This window comes from Sciurus vulgaris, assembly GCF_902686455.1.
Source record: "Sciurus vulgaris genome assembly, chromosome: 2".
Taxonomy (NCBI): Eukaryota; Metazoa; Chordata; class Mammalia; order Rodentia; family Sciuridae; genus Sciurus; species Sciurus vulgaris.
In genome coordinates, this window is record NC_136462.1 from 136,964,300 (window position 1) to 136,977,219 (window position 12,920).

Here is a 12,920-nt window from a genome sequence, read left to right on the forward strand (position 1 = left end):
GCATACTTAGTGAAGTTAAAACCCTTCCTGGTTTGAACATGGACGCTCCAGCTTTGACCATGGTGCTCCATGCAGGGCTTGCTTTATACTGGTAATGTTAATACTGGTACAACTTACTAAGCACCAACTATGTGCCAGAGACTGGGTATATCTTATCTTTAATTATGATTACAACTCTATAAGGTAGGCCATATGTTATTCCCATTTCTAATATGATAAAACTGAGAGACAAAGGGGCTAAATAACTTGCCTAAACTCCTAAACTTGCTTTGCTAGTGGAGCCACAATTTGAACCTAACTCTGAATGCAAATGTATGTGTTATTTTTATTGCACCTAGCCAATCTTCCTTTGCACATTTCTAGGAATGGAATGAAAGATTCCTTGAGGTTATAATCACCTCGATGTTCTTTCTTTGGTTGGATGCCACCTTTTCATTCATTCATTCACTCATTCATAAATTTATCCATTCATTCAGTAGGTTTGCTGAGCACCTATCAGGGTCTGGGTTTTCTTTGGGGGTTAGATTTAGATGTCATCTGGTTATGATTCTTGCCTTCGACTTCAGTGGACTTTAAAGCTTGAGGAGATAGCAACACCCCCTGCCACAAACCCCACAACATAAATGCTACAGGAATGTCCAGGGCAGTGTGGACACACTGAGGAGGTAGCTTCCAGTACAGACAGGATGTGGAGCTGTAGTGGAAAGAGTTTTAGATGTTTTTGTCTTCTGTTTCTCTTTGAGAAACTTGTGTGCACCCCTCTCCACTAAATTCACCGCCTGAGGGTCAATGTCATTTTCCCCAGTCATGATCCTTCTGTTTTCAGAGGTCACAGTATCTATGGCTTCTATGTTCCATCCTCTTTCCAGGCAGGTCCCACCTGTTCCTATCCTCTCCTACCCCAGCCGAGTCATCATTTCTCACCTCTCTTACCCAGAAGTCTAATGGTCCTTCCTAAAATATAGTGGAATAGAATCCTAGCTCTTTGGGAGGCAAAAATAGATTTCCCCAAAGTTGGACCTGTCACTTGCTCTTAATAGCCTGGGGTTGGTTGCAGAACTATCCAGCAGGAAAAAATGAAAAGAATCCTTTGATTATGCGCTTCTAAGATGGCTGGGGTAATTTGAGCAGAAACGGCTTTGCAGCTCTGGGGAATAAAAAAAAAAAAAATGTAATTCTCGTGTATGAAAAGCGTGAACCAGAGTTGCCATGTTCACTTCTTGTTTTTAAAGCCCCGACAGGCCAAGTCACATATCTGGGTCAGAGGGTCTATTGATTACCTGTCAGGCCTGGAGGTGTGGGTGATCAATAATACTAACCTACAGGAAAGGTGGCCTTGAATGCAGAAATCCCATCACGTTGACCATCCATTTCTTATGGTCTGTAAGCACTTTGCTAGGAAGCAAAACTCTCTAAGTTAGAGTCACAGATTCCCCAAATCTTGACAATGTTCTATAAGCCAAGGCTTTGGAAATGCCTGCCTTCAAAGGAACCAAAGGCAGTTTGTTTGCTGGGTCTCTCAGCCCTTAAATAGCAATGGGGCAAGCAGGGGTGGGGGGCAGGGAGAACATGAAACAAGGGCATCACAACAGGAGGATTCCAAAGGCGTAGAGCAGACAGATTCTGTCAGGCAGTCCTGAGGACCATGACCTTGATCTGTTATTAATGTTTAATCAGATGCTTAGAGAAAAGCACTTGAAAAAATCCTGAAAATCCATATGTCTGGTGAAGGGCCCTTGTGATGGAGGAGGCTGGCGTTGCCTAGATGGGTTGGCTTTTGATGCTGCCTCGTGAATCTCTTTCTACAGAGTTGCCTCACGGTGCATGCTACCCTTTCATGTCTGCCACAAGGTCTGGTCTGAGGTTTATGTTGACAACAGTCACTGTCACAGGAGCTGCAGTGGCTCTTGGAGCCATCCAGTTTCCCCTCCTTCTTTCTGAGGGACCTTGATTTTGTTAATCTCTGCAGTGGTTCAGCTTTGGGAGGCAAGAAATGTGCCTGGAAGAGTCAGCCTGGTGCAGTCTACCGTGCCCAAGCTGAGTCTAGGGGTGAGCATGTCTTCTACCCTGGGCCAATCAGAAAAGCCCTGGAAGTCACTCATATAAGAGGGATTCTCCTGTGGCATAAGAACAGTTTACCTTCCAGCCCACCTGGATGGCAGGGCACACCTCTTTGGGGATAGTTTGCTTCTGGAAGCTGTATTTGGACCTCCACAGGACTGGAATTATAGCAAAGTTAAGATCACGACTGGCAGAATACAATCCTTGAAGACAACATTGAGTTGACAAATGCCTTACCTGGACATCGTAATATAAGAGTAATCAAGTTTTGTATTTTAAAACCAGTTGGGATTGTGTTTTTTATTGCTCATACAGTTAGTCCCTTAGCCATAGTTTTCTTCACTTCTGTCTGTTGAATCATTTGCCTGGAATCTTATTTGAATGTTTAATCTGACCTCCCTGGAAGGAAAGGGCTTGGAATATAAAGAAAAGTGTTAGTGTGTCTCTGATGTAATCCTTGGACATTATGCCTGAGATAGCATCTTGGACTTTCTGTCTGGGGGACAGTGAGTGAGTGACATCTCAGGTTGATGGCACCTGAGGCATCCATCCAGGGGTTGGGATATTTCTACGTGAATCTACCACTATACCTTGTTAAATGCACCAGAAGATATTCCACAGGAGATTCTTCCTAGATGCTGGAGTCAGACAGCCTGGCACTGAGTATATGACCTCAGGCCTGTGACTTTACCTCTTGCAGCCTCTGCTCATTTGTGATTCCAGAAGGTGGCCACGAGAAACAAATGAGATGGTAACCAATAGTAAGTGCTTCATAAATGTGTTTCCTTTTCCACAACTCCCCCAGATTTCAGTCATTAAGAGAAAGTATTACCTAATTTTGGGGACTCACATACATGACAACACATTGGACATTGTTGCTCTGGTCAATTCACCTCCCCTTCCTCTCCATGTGAAGAGTCGGGTTCTCCCTGGGAAGCCCCACTTCATAAAACATCATTGCACTCTCTGTGAGTCAATTCTAATTCCATCATTCAGGGGTGCAGTGAGGTCCCAAATGGCTCAGTCTTGTGGCATTGGAAGCAAAACAGAACCCCAACTCTGGTTGGATGAGAGATTTTGACACATGGCCACCACCTTAAAGACCTGTGTGGATTTAATCCTGCCAAGCAGATATAACTACTTATTGCCCAGGAGTTCAGTGCTATTGGCCTGATTAGTTTGAGCCAACGATTTGGACTACAGCCTTACTGATTTCACCGTTGCCCTGGAAGCAGCATTTGCATGGTTTACAATGGTTTGGTTTTGGTCACTTTAGAAACTTCCTCATACCAAATCCTGGACACAGGCTCCATCTTAACATGGGTGGGACATGCCTCCAAGTAAGCAAAGCACCAGCCACCCAGAAAGCACCAGTGGATTGGACAGGAGACCCAGGTGGACTCCAGGATGGCACATGCATTTAAGGCTCAGAGCACCAAAGCACTTCTGTGGGTTCACCATCCACATTTCCTTCATCTTCCTGTCTCCATCAACCCCCTGCTGCACAAGCCCCTTCCCTGCCTGGTACAGTCCTTTTCTTAGAGCTTGGGTCTACCCATGCAGAAACAAGAACACTATGACTAATTATAAAATCATTATAAGATTAAACTCAATTAACTTCAAATAACCCTTGAAATTTGCTTAATGTCAGCCCTTGGCCCTGCTTGAACTGCTAAATATTCCTCTTGAAATTCTGCTGGGATGAGCTGATTGCGGTGTGGTACCCAGTGTTCTGTGGGGGCACACGCCATGTCTTGGAGAGCAAGGAGGAAATGGTGGCCCAGGACAGGGTCCTGGGTGCAGGTGGGAGATGTTTGGTGAGACAGTGGTGATGGAATTGGGGAACCTGTGATTCTGCTGGGCATGAAGTGCTAGTGGGAGCCTCAAGGGGACCTTTCACCTGGGCTCTGACCAGTTTGTTCAAATCTTTAACTTTGAACTTGGTGTCTATTATGGATTGAATGGTGTTCCCTTAAAATTTGTATGTTGAAGTCTCATGCTCAGCATCTCAGAATGTAGCTGTATTTGGAGATGGGGCCTTTAAAGAGGCAATTAAGGTTAAATGAGGTCATTTGGTTGGGCAAATTCAATATGAATGGTGTCCTTGTAAGAAGAGGAAATTTGGGCAAAACCCGTACAGAGAAAAGATCACATGGAGACACAGGGAGAAGCAGAGAAAGGCCATTCATAAGCCAGTGTGAAGCCTCTGAAGGAGCCAACACTGCTGACACTATGGACTTGCAGCCTTCAGAACTGTGAGAAAATAAATTTCTGTTCAGAGTGTGGTGCTTTCTTATAGCAGTCTTAGAAAACATCATGTACGCCTCCCTCTCTGCTTCCCTTAGTCTAGAAGAAGGCCAGACTGAGTGCTGCTGGCAGAGGTCGGAGGCACAGACCCCTTGGACTGATTGTGAACTGTTGGGAAAGTGACCCCAGATCCATCAGGAGGAAGACCAGCACCTCTTGGGACTTCAGTGCCCAGGAAATATTAGAAGGAATGTTAAGAACTAGTGGAACAGGCTAGGATCGTAGCTCAGTGGAAAAATACTTGCCTAGCATGTATGAGGCACTGGGTTTGATCCTCACCACAACATTAAAAAGAGAAAATAATAAAGGTATTGTGTCCATCTACAATGAAAAACAAACAAACAAACAAAAAAACACCAGCTGCATGCTTAGTGGGTTCTCTGGTTCCCTCACAGTAAAATGGAGATGATAGGACCTGTTCTTCATAGGGTTGTGAGGACTGATCGAATTAACTATAACTGCCTGGCAGAGAGGAGGCACTGAGTAAATTAGCAGCTGTATTCATTTACTATTGCTATGTAATGAATTACCACATAGGGTTTTATTATAATTATTTTGGGTACTGGGGGTTGAACTCAGGGGCACTTAACCACTGAGCCACATTCCCAGCACCCCCTTTTTTGTATTTTATTTAGGGTCTCACTGAGTTGCTTAGGATCTTGCTAAGTTGCTGAGGCTGACTTTGAACTTGTGATCCTCCTGACTCAGCCTCCCAAGCTGCTGGGATTATAGGCATGTGCCACCGGGCCTGGCTCACTTAGGGTTTTAAATGACCCATTTACATCAGCCTTCCATATCTGGGGCTTGGCAACTATGGATTCCATCAATCAATCATGGACAGAAAATATTTTTAAAAAATTGCATTTGTACTGAACAAGTACCCACTTTTTTGGTCATTGTCCCCTAAACAATACAGTGTAACAACTATTTACATAGCATTTGTATTGTATTAGGTATTATATGGCATCTGGAGATGATTTAAAATATGTAGGAGGATGTATGCAAGTATGATGCCATTTTATATAAGGGACTTGAACCGCCATGGGTTTTGGCATCCCAGGAGGGCACTGGGATCAATTCCCTGAGAATATTGAGGGATGACTGTGTTGGCTCACAGTTCTGTAAGTCAAAAGCTTGGGTATGGCAAGACTGGATTCTTGGCCAGGCAGCCTTCCTGTACTTGGGAAGAATCATCTTCCATGCTTGGTCCCTGTTATTTTGCTGGGTTTCAGCCAGGGGATGCTCTTAGGTCCTGGAGTTCACCCACATTTCTTGCCATGGCTTCATCTTCAAAGCTTTGAATCCGCATCACACTTTGAATCTCTTTTACCGAGAAGAGCTCAGTCCCTTTCAAGGACCCAGATGAAGAGGTCAGACTCACACAGGATAATCCCCCTTTCTTAAGGTCAACTGATTGGGGACCAATGCAATCTTTTTACAGCGGCACCTCGATTAGCATTGGTTTGAGTATGTGGGTGCAGAGCGTGGATTTCAGGGAGACAGAAGCTCCGGTGAGTTCAGCTCTGTTTATCAGAGCAATTCTTGTTCTCCCATGTGTATCAGTCCTTCCCTGTTTGGGGAACTCAGTGAAACATGTTTGCTTACCTTGAAATATTTCCCTGCATATGGGGGCTGTAAAGAGGTGAAATATGAGAACCTTAGTCTCTTCAGATATGTCTTAGTTCTTCAAGGCACTGTGTTCCCAGCCTTGGTGACTGAGATCTGTGACATTTTTGCAGCTAGGGGACTGATCAACTCTCACCAAATAAAGATGGGAAACTGAGTGAGGTGGGCATTTTGATAATCTTCCTTGAGAGTTTGTTTGGAGGTTTTAGCAGGGGAGCACAGCTACTCATATACCCTTGACTGAAGAACGGTCCTCCTCTATTGGGGAAGGTCGGAAGGTCATTCTCTTCCACCCAGCATACAGCTTTGGGCACATAGTGGTGAGGGAGGAAGGAGACACCAGCCTAGCTAGCCAGATCAGCCAAATCAACCCTGGCGATCAATGGGGTTACATGTTACAGCCAGATCATCCTCACATCCTTCATCTCCTCCTGATGGTTAATTTTTGTGTCAACCTGAAAGGTGTTTTTGCACAGATTAATATTTAGTTTGGTAAAGTAAACGGCCCTCTACAATGTGGGTGGGCCTCAGTCAATTGGTTGAAGACCTGAATAGAACAAAAAGACTGGCTTCCTCAAGGAAGAAGAAATTCTCCAGCTGGTGTCTTTTGGACTTCATCTGTACTATGGGTTTCTGGGTCTACACTGCCAGCCAACACTACATTTGCCAGGCTCCATAATCATGTGAACCAATTCCTTAGGATAAATCTTGTTCCACACACACGCACACGCACACACATGCATGCACACCCTCCTGGTTCTGTTTCTCTAGAGAATACTGAGTAATACCAACCTTTCTCTAAAATCTGCTCTTTCTCTGCAGGTCAGCAGTGTCTCATGTCTCTAAGGATATAAAACACATGGCTGTTCTCTATCACCTCCCACCAATAGCCAGTCAGTGGTGCCGAGCCCACCTCTGACTGCCTCAGTCATGTCTGCTCCCCTTGTATTCTGTTCTTCAGGGCTTAATAACTTCTTGGATATAGAACTTCTCAATTCTCCTCATTTTCAATTTGACCCTCTCATTCTTTTCAGGGTTCTTTCCCAAATATGGTTTGTGTCACACCATTTCCCTGCTCAAGTCATTTCGTGTTCTGGCCACAAATTACCATCCCACATCTTCCATGACCTTTTCCCTTTCCCACTTGACTCATATAACCCTGTTCATCCTCACGACCTTGCTCAAGGCCACCTCCCCAATGGGTCTTTTCTAGTCTCCTCTGCTTGTTTTTGGAGCAAGGATGACTTGAGGATGTGATCAAAACTGGATTCCCTTCTGCATTATGCCTGGATTCTATGACCACACAGGTGACACCACGGTAGCACAAGGTCCCACACTTTCTCCAGCACACGCAGTCTCCATCAGGAGTGAAGACGCCCAGTTCTCTGTGATACAGACCCCTTGGAATCTGATGACAGCTACAGCTCCTCTTGGCCCCCAGCCAGGGCCAGCTGTTTGTGCCACGGGACAGCCTACTCACTTTACCTGCTTCTCCTCCCACAACTTGCTAGTTTTGCCTTCTGTCTTTTTCAAGACCAGGGCATGGGGTGGGAGAAGGGAAAATTTTGGAGGCGAACCCCATTCTAGTAGATGTCTTAGTCAGCTCGGGCTGCCGTAACAGAATACCATGGCTCAGGTGGCTTCAACAACAGACATTTATATTTCCCACAGTTCTGATGTCTGTGAAACCCCAGTGCAAGGGTCCAGCATAGTGGGATTCTGGTAAGGGCTCTCTCTTTGGGCTGCCTTCTCACTGTACTTACATGGCAGAAAGAGAAAGGGCGAGTTCCTTTGTATCTCTTCCTATGTGGGCATTAATCTCATCATAGGGGTCCCACCCTCATGACCTCACAGATCCTAATTACCTACCAAAGGCCCATCTCCAAATACCATCACACTGTGGTTAACGGTCTCAATGTATGAATTCCGGGATGGAGGGCACAATTCAGTTCACGTTATTGTCTCATCCTTCTGTAAGATGTTCTTACCTCTCTGGACCTGACCTAGCTCCACAGTAACTCCCTTATTAGCACATGTATCTGAGCGTCCACTGGAGAGCATGTGCCTTATGAAGGGGGTGAGGCTTACCTTCCACAGACCTCTTTGGGCTATGAATCTTTTATCCTTTAAATTGTCCTTAGGATGTGCTCCAGCCTGTGCACTCTGCATCCCTCACCCTTTGCCTAGGCTCCAGCTCCTCCCCTTCGGATTTTTTGAGCCAGAAATAATCAAGTGTACGTTGAAACTCAAGGGCCCTTGCCTGGCTTACCAGCAATTTGTTCCAAGTCCCACTTTGAGGGAGAGTAATGCAAACAGAAGCTCAGCGGTCAGTGCCTGAAGTCCTGCCCTATTTCTTGGGGCCCTTTGGGTTCTCCCGAGACTCTGGTCATGCTGGTTGCTGCATAGGATCTTACTCATTTCTGCTTCCATTTGCTCCTGTTCTCTGCCTGTGCAAGCTTAGTCCACATGGCCTCAGGGCCAGGTGTGTAGACACCTCACCTTGCTGTGTGTCTTGTGGCTTGACCTATTAAGAAAGACTTCCACATGTTTCCACCAGGTCTCAGAAGGGTTAATTTTATGCCTGGAAAGTGGGTTTTGCCTTGTTGAGTCTAGTTATGGCCAAGGTCACAAGTCTACCTTGTCCCTGCTTGACCAATAGGAGGACAGGTACTCCAGGACATGCCTGCTATAGGCTGGAGTGAGATTTTTTCTATGCCCCCAGGTGTCCAGCTCATGATTTTGCATGAAATAGGAACTTAGCTAAACAGTAAGATGAATGCCTCTCTTTCTTAAGAAGGCAAGGGATTGACTTTCTTTTCTATATCCCCACAGCACTTCACAGCATATTTTATATGACGGAAGTGCTTAATAAATATTGTTGACTGATTCACTGGGAAGAAGGTGGTCTAGACATGCCTTCTGGAAATGTCCAATAAGCCCCATTATTCCTTTCTGCAGTCAATTGTTGTGGAATGGGCCTTTTGGCATTAATCCCGAAAGGGCAGTAAACAAAGAGGGCTGTATAATTTTATTGTCTCTGATCCTCCATCAAAACAGGCTTCCTCGCCTTCATCCGCATCTCTGCCTCATTGCTTCTGGGTTCACCCCTAGTACAGCTGTTGGATCACGCTAATAGCCCCTGGATCTTCATCTTGAACAATAATGTTTGTTTCCAGAATAATTGAATCCAGTGGGGACACAAAGGGTGTAGAACACTTTATAACATTTGCTGTGAGAAGGGGAAAATAAAGAATTTCCTTGATGGCATTTAGTTCAGGAACACAATTCATCAGAGTTGTCTTTATCTACTTATGTTTCAGTGATTAAATGCTGGGGGAAAATAGCCTCAGACATAAAATGCGAAGAGCACTTCTGGCAAAGCCTGTGGTTTAATTCAGATGTTAAATATTTTCAGGAGGGTCAAACGCTCAAGGCCTGTATGTTTTGTCCTTTGAGTGAAACTAGCTCAAATAAAAAGGAGATAATCAGTAGCCCCAACCTGGGATACACTTCGACGTTGAAGGGGTTAGAGGTCCCAATTTTACAGGAAACCAATGTTCCAGCTCTGGGGCTCTGAGAAAAGAATTTGAAATGTGGGTAATTTCATTATGTAAAAGGCAGTTTAAGAAAATCCTTCTTCATAGGAAATAGAAAGTTTATTTAAGGTTGATTAAGTTGGAACTCTCACTAACATTTTTTGTTTTAAAAATTTTTGATTAACATGTATTAATTGCATATACAAATAGGGTACAGTGTGATATTTCAATACATGCATATGGCGTGCACTGATTAAATCTGGCCTTCCTTCACCCACTCTGTCCCTGCTGCCCCCACCATTTTCCAACCTCTACTAATCGCTAGTCTACATCCAGGTTGATTTCTTTCTTTTCTTTTCCACATCCCCCAACCCCAAACTTCCACATGTGGAAGAGAAGACGCAGTGTTTGTCTTTCTGTTTGGCTTATTTCACTTAAAATGTTCTCCAGTTCCACTTTGCTGTAAATGACAGGATGGAGAATGATCTTCTTTACAGGCGAATAATACTCCATTGCACATATATACCACATTTGCTTTATCCATTCATCCACTGATGGGTACCTAGGTTGATTCCATTTCTTAGATACTGTGAATAATGCTGCAGTTATGGGTTGTGTGGGTATTTCTTTAATATGCCTGATTACATTTCCTTTGTGGTACTGGGGACAGAACCCAGGGCCTTAGCATCACTGAATTACATCCCTTGCTGATTTTACTTCCTTTGGATATATAACCAGAGATGGACTAGCTGGATAATATCATAGATATATTTTTAGGTTTTTGAGGAACCTCCATTCTGTTCTCCATAATGACTATACTAATTTATGTTCTCACCAACAGTATATGACACTTTTTCTCTACATCCTCACCAATGTTTGTTATTTATTTATTTATTTATATTTATTTATTACTGGGGATTGAACCCAGGGGTACTTAACCACTGAGACACATCCTTAGCTCTGTTTATTTATTTATTTATTTTTTTGAGACAGGGTCTCCCTAAGTTCCAGGGCCTCACTAAGTTGCTAAGGCTGGTTTTTAATTTGTGATCCTCCTGCCTCAGCCTCTCAAGCTGCTGGGATTACAGGTGTGTACCACCATGCCCGGTGTTATTTTTTATTTATTTATTTTATAATATCCATTCTAACTGGGATGAGATGATATCTCATTGTGGTTTTGATTCACACTTCTTTTTTTATGGCTAACGACATAAGCATTTTTCCATATACTTATTGACCATTTGTATTTCTTCTTTGGACAAGTATTTATTCAGATCATTTGCTGATTTTTAAATTGGATTACTTTTTTTTGGTTCACTTTCTGAGTTTCCTTAAATATATATTCTGGATATTAATCTTTTGTCAGACAAAGAGTTGGTAAATATTTTCTCTCATTCTTTAAGTTGTTTCTTCATTCTATTGATTGTGTCCTTTGCTATGAAGAAGTTTTTTGGTTTGATGTAATCCCATTTGTCTACTTTTGCTTTTGTTTTCTATGCTTTGTGGGGGACATATCCAAAAACATCATTGCCTATGTGGATGTTTTGAAGTCTCACCAACAATTTTGTCTATCTGCAGTTTCTTCAATTTGGATAAGGGTATGGATATTCCTTGGAAGGAACAGTGCAGAGCAATCTCTCAGAGGAGGTGGCACTGCCATGTTTCCACCCACGTGTCCTGTGCTGATCTCCAGGGATGGATGGCAATGGCTGATTGATTTCCACGTCTCAAAGAGCAAACTCATTGGTACCCAGGGAGGATTCCCATCACTGGGAGCTCCACTTGTTTGCATGATGAAGTTCACACCCAGAGGCTTTCTTATCCTTCCTGGCACCTCATGGCAATAGGTTTGACACTGTGACCCTCCATCCAGAGGTCCCAGAGAGGGACTGCTCCTGGAACTGGCACCAGGGTATTCCACAGAGTTGTACCTTAAAACATAGAGAAGATGTCTTTGTCACACTGACGAGCCAATATGTCTTAATTATTGTTAACTCAGATACCACATTTAAGTAGGTAAGATTTAGGGAACTGCACTTTAATGTCCAGGTTTCCTTGCTATGGTAAACAGAGGTAACTGGAAATAATACTATAAAATGGAACTCTTTATTCTCTCAATTAAATGAACACATTAATCAGTTCAAGTGTAAACAGAGTTAAAATGAACTATGCAATTAGAATAAGATTTAAACATTTCTCTCCCTTTTTATTAGCTGTACTCTCAAAACAAATTAGAAAGAAATAGGGGGATGTAGCTCAGTGGTAGACAGCTTGCCTAGCACGTGTGAGGCCCTTCCCTGCCACCACCCCCCACCAACAGGTAAACTGAAGTTAAAACATAAAACACAACAGAATCACACACACACTCATACCTTAAAACATGGAGGGATGTGGTTTTAAACAGAATTCTGGGAATGTCACTCTCAGGAGCCCTGAATCTATGGCTGTGCTGTCCGATACTAAGAATTTGGGTATTTGAACTGCAGAGAATAATTTATAGTCTAGAGGAGGTTTAAGGACTTGGTACCTAAAAATATTAAAGCACGGGTTAAAATGTGCCAAATTTTTAAAAAAAGTGATATAATAATTGTACATATTTATGAAGCTCAATGAGATGTTTTGATTCATGTATATGTTTGGTAATAATCAAATCAGGGTAATTACCATATCTATCACATTAAACTTTTACCATTTCTTTATGTTGATTACATTCAAAATTCCATCTTCTAGCTATTTTAAGATATACAATGCATCATTATTAGTTATACTTTGCAGAGAAATAGCAATTTCCACAAGGGTTATCTCTGGGAATTTCTTTTATTATTCATTTTCTATGTATATGTCCTTGCCGAAGTTTTGAGCCTGGGATGACCATATAGTTTATTGTTCCAGCCTGGTCACTTTCAGAGTGAAAGGCGAAACTATTAATAATTAATCTGGGACCACAGTCTTCACCTGGGAGCTGGGAATGGTCTTCCTGGAAACTAGACGCCAGGGTAATCATGGTCTCTTCTAACTCGGGTTCTGCCTACATTGTCTTGTTGTTTGCTTTTGGTGCTTTCTGAAATGTTTCAAGGGATTTAAAATATGCAAAGCAGCAGTATTGAGGAGGGGTCATTCCAAAAAGCCCTTGAAAGACAGGAGAACTCAGTAATTACAGAGAAGTGCAATGATGTGACACAGTCCTCAGTTTGTACCTTTGTGTCATCCCTTATTAACTCTGTGACCTGACCAAGTTATTTGACTTTACCTGCCTTGATTTTCCTCATCTAGAAAGCAGGCATTGTTATAAGGTTTAAAAAATATAATATAGCACAGTGCTTTATAGCATTATGGTGAGCACTCAATAACTGTGCTATTACAATATTGAAAACATTTAAAATGATGCAT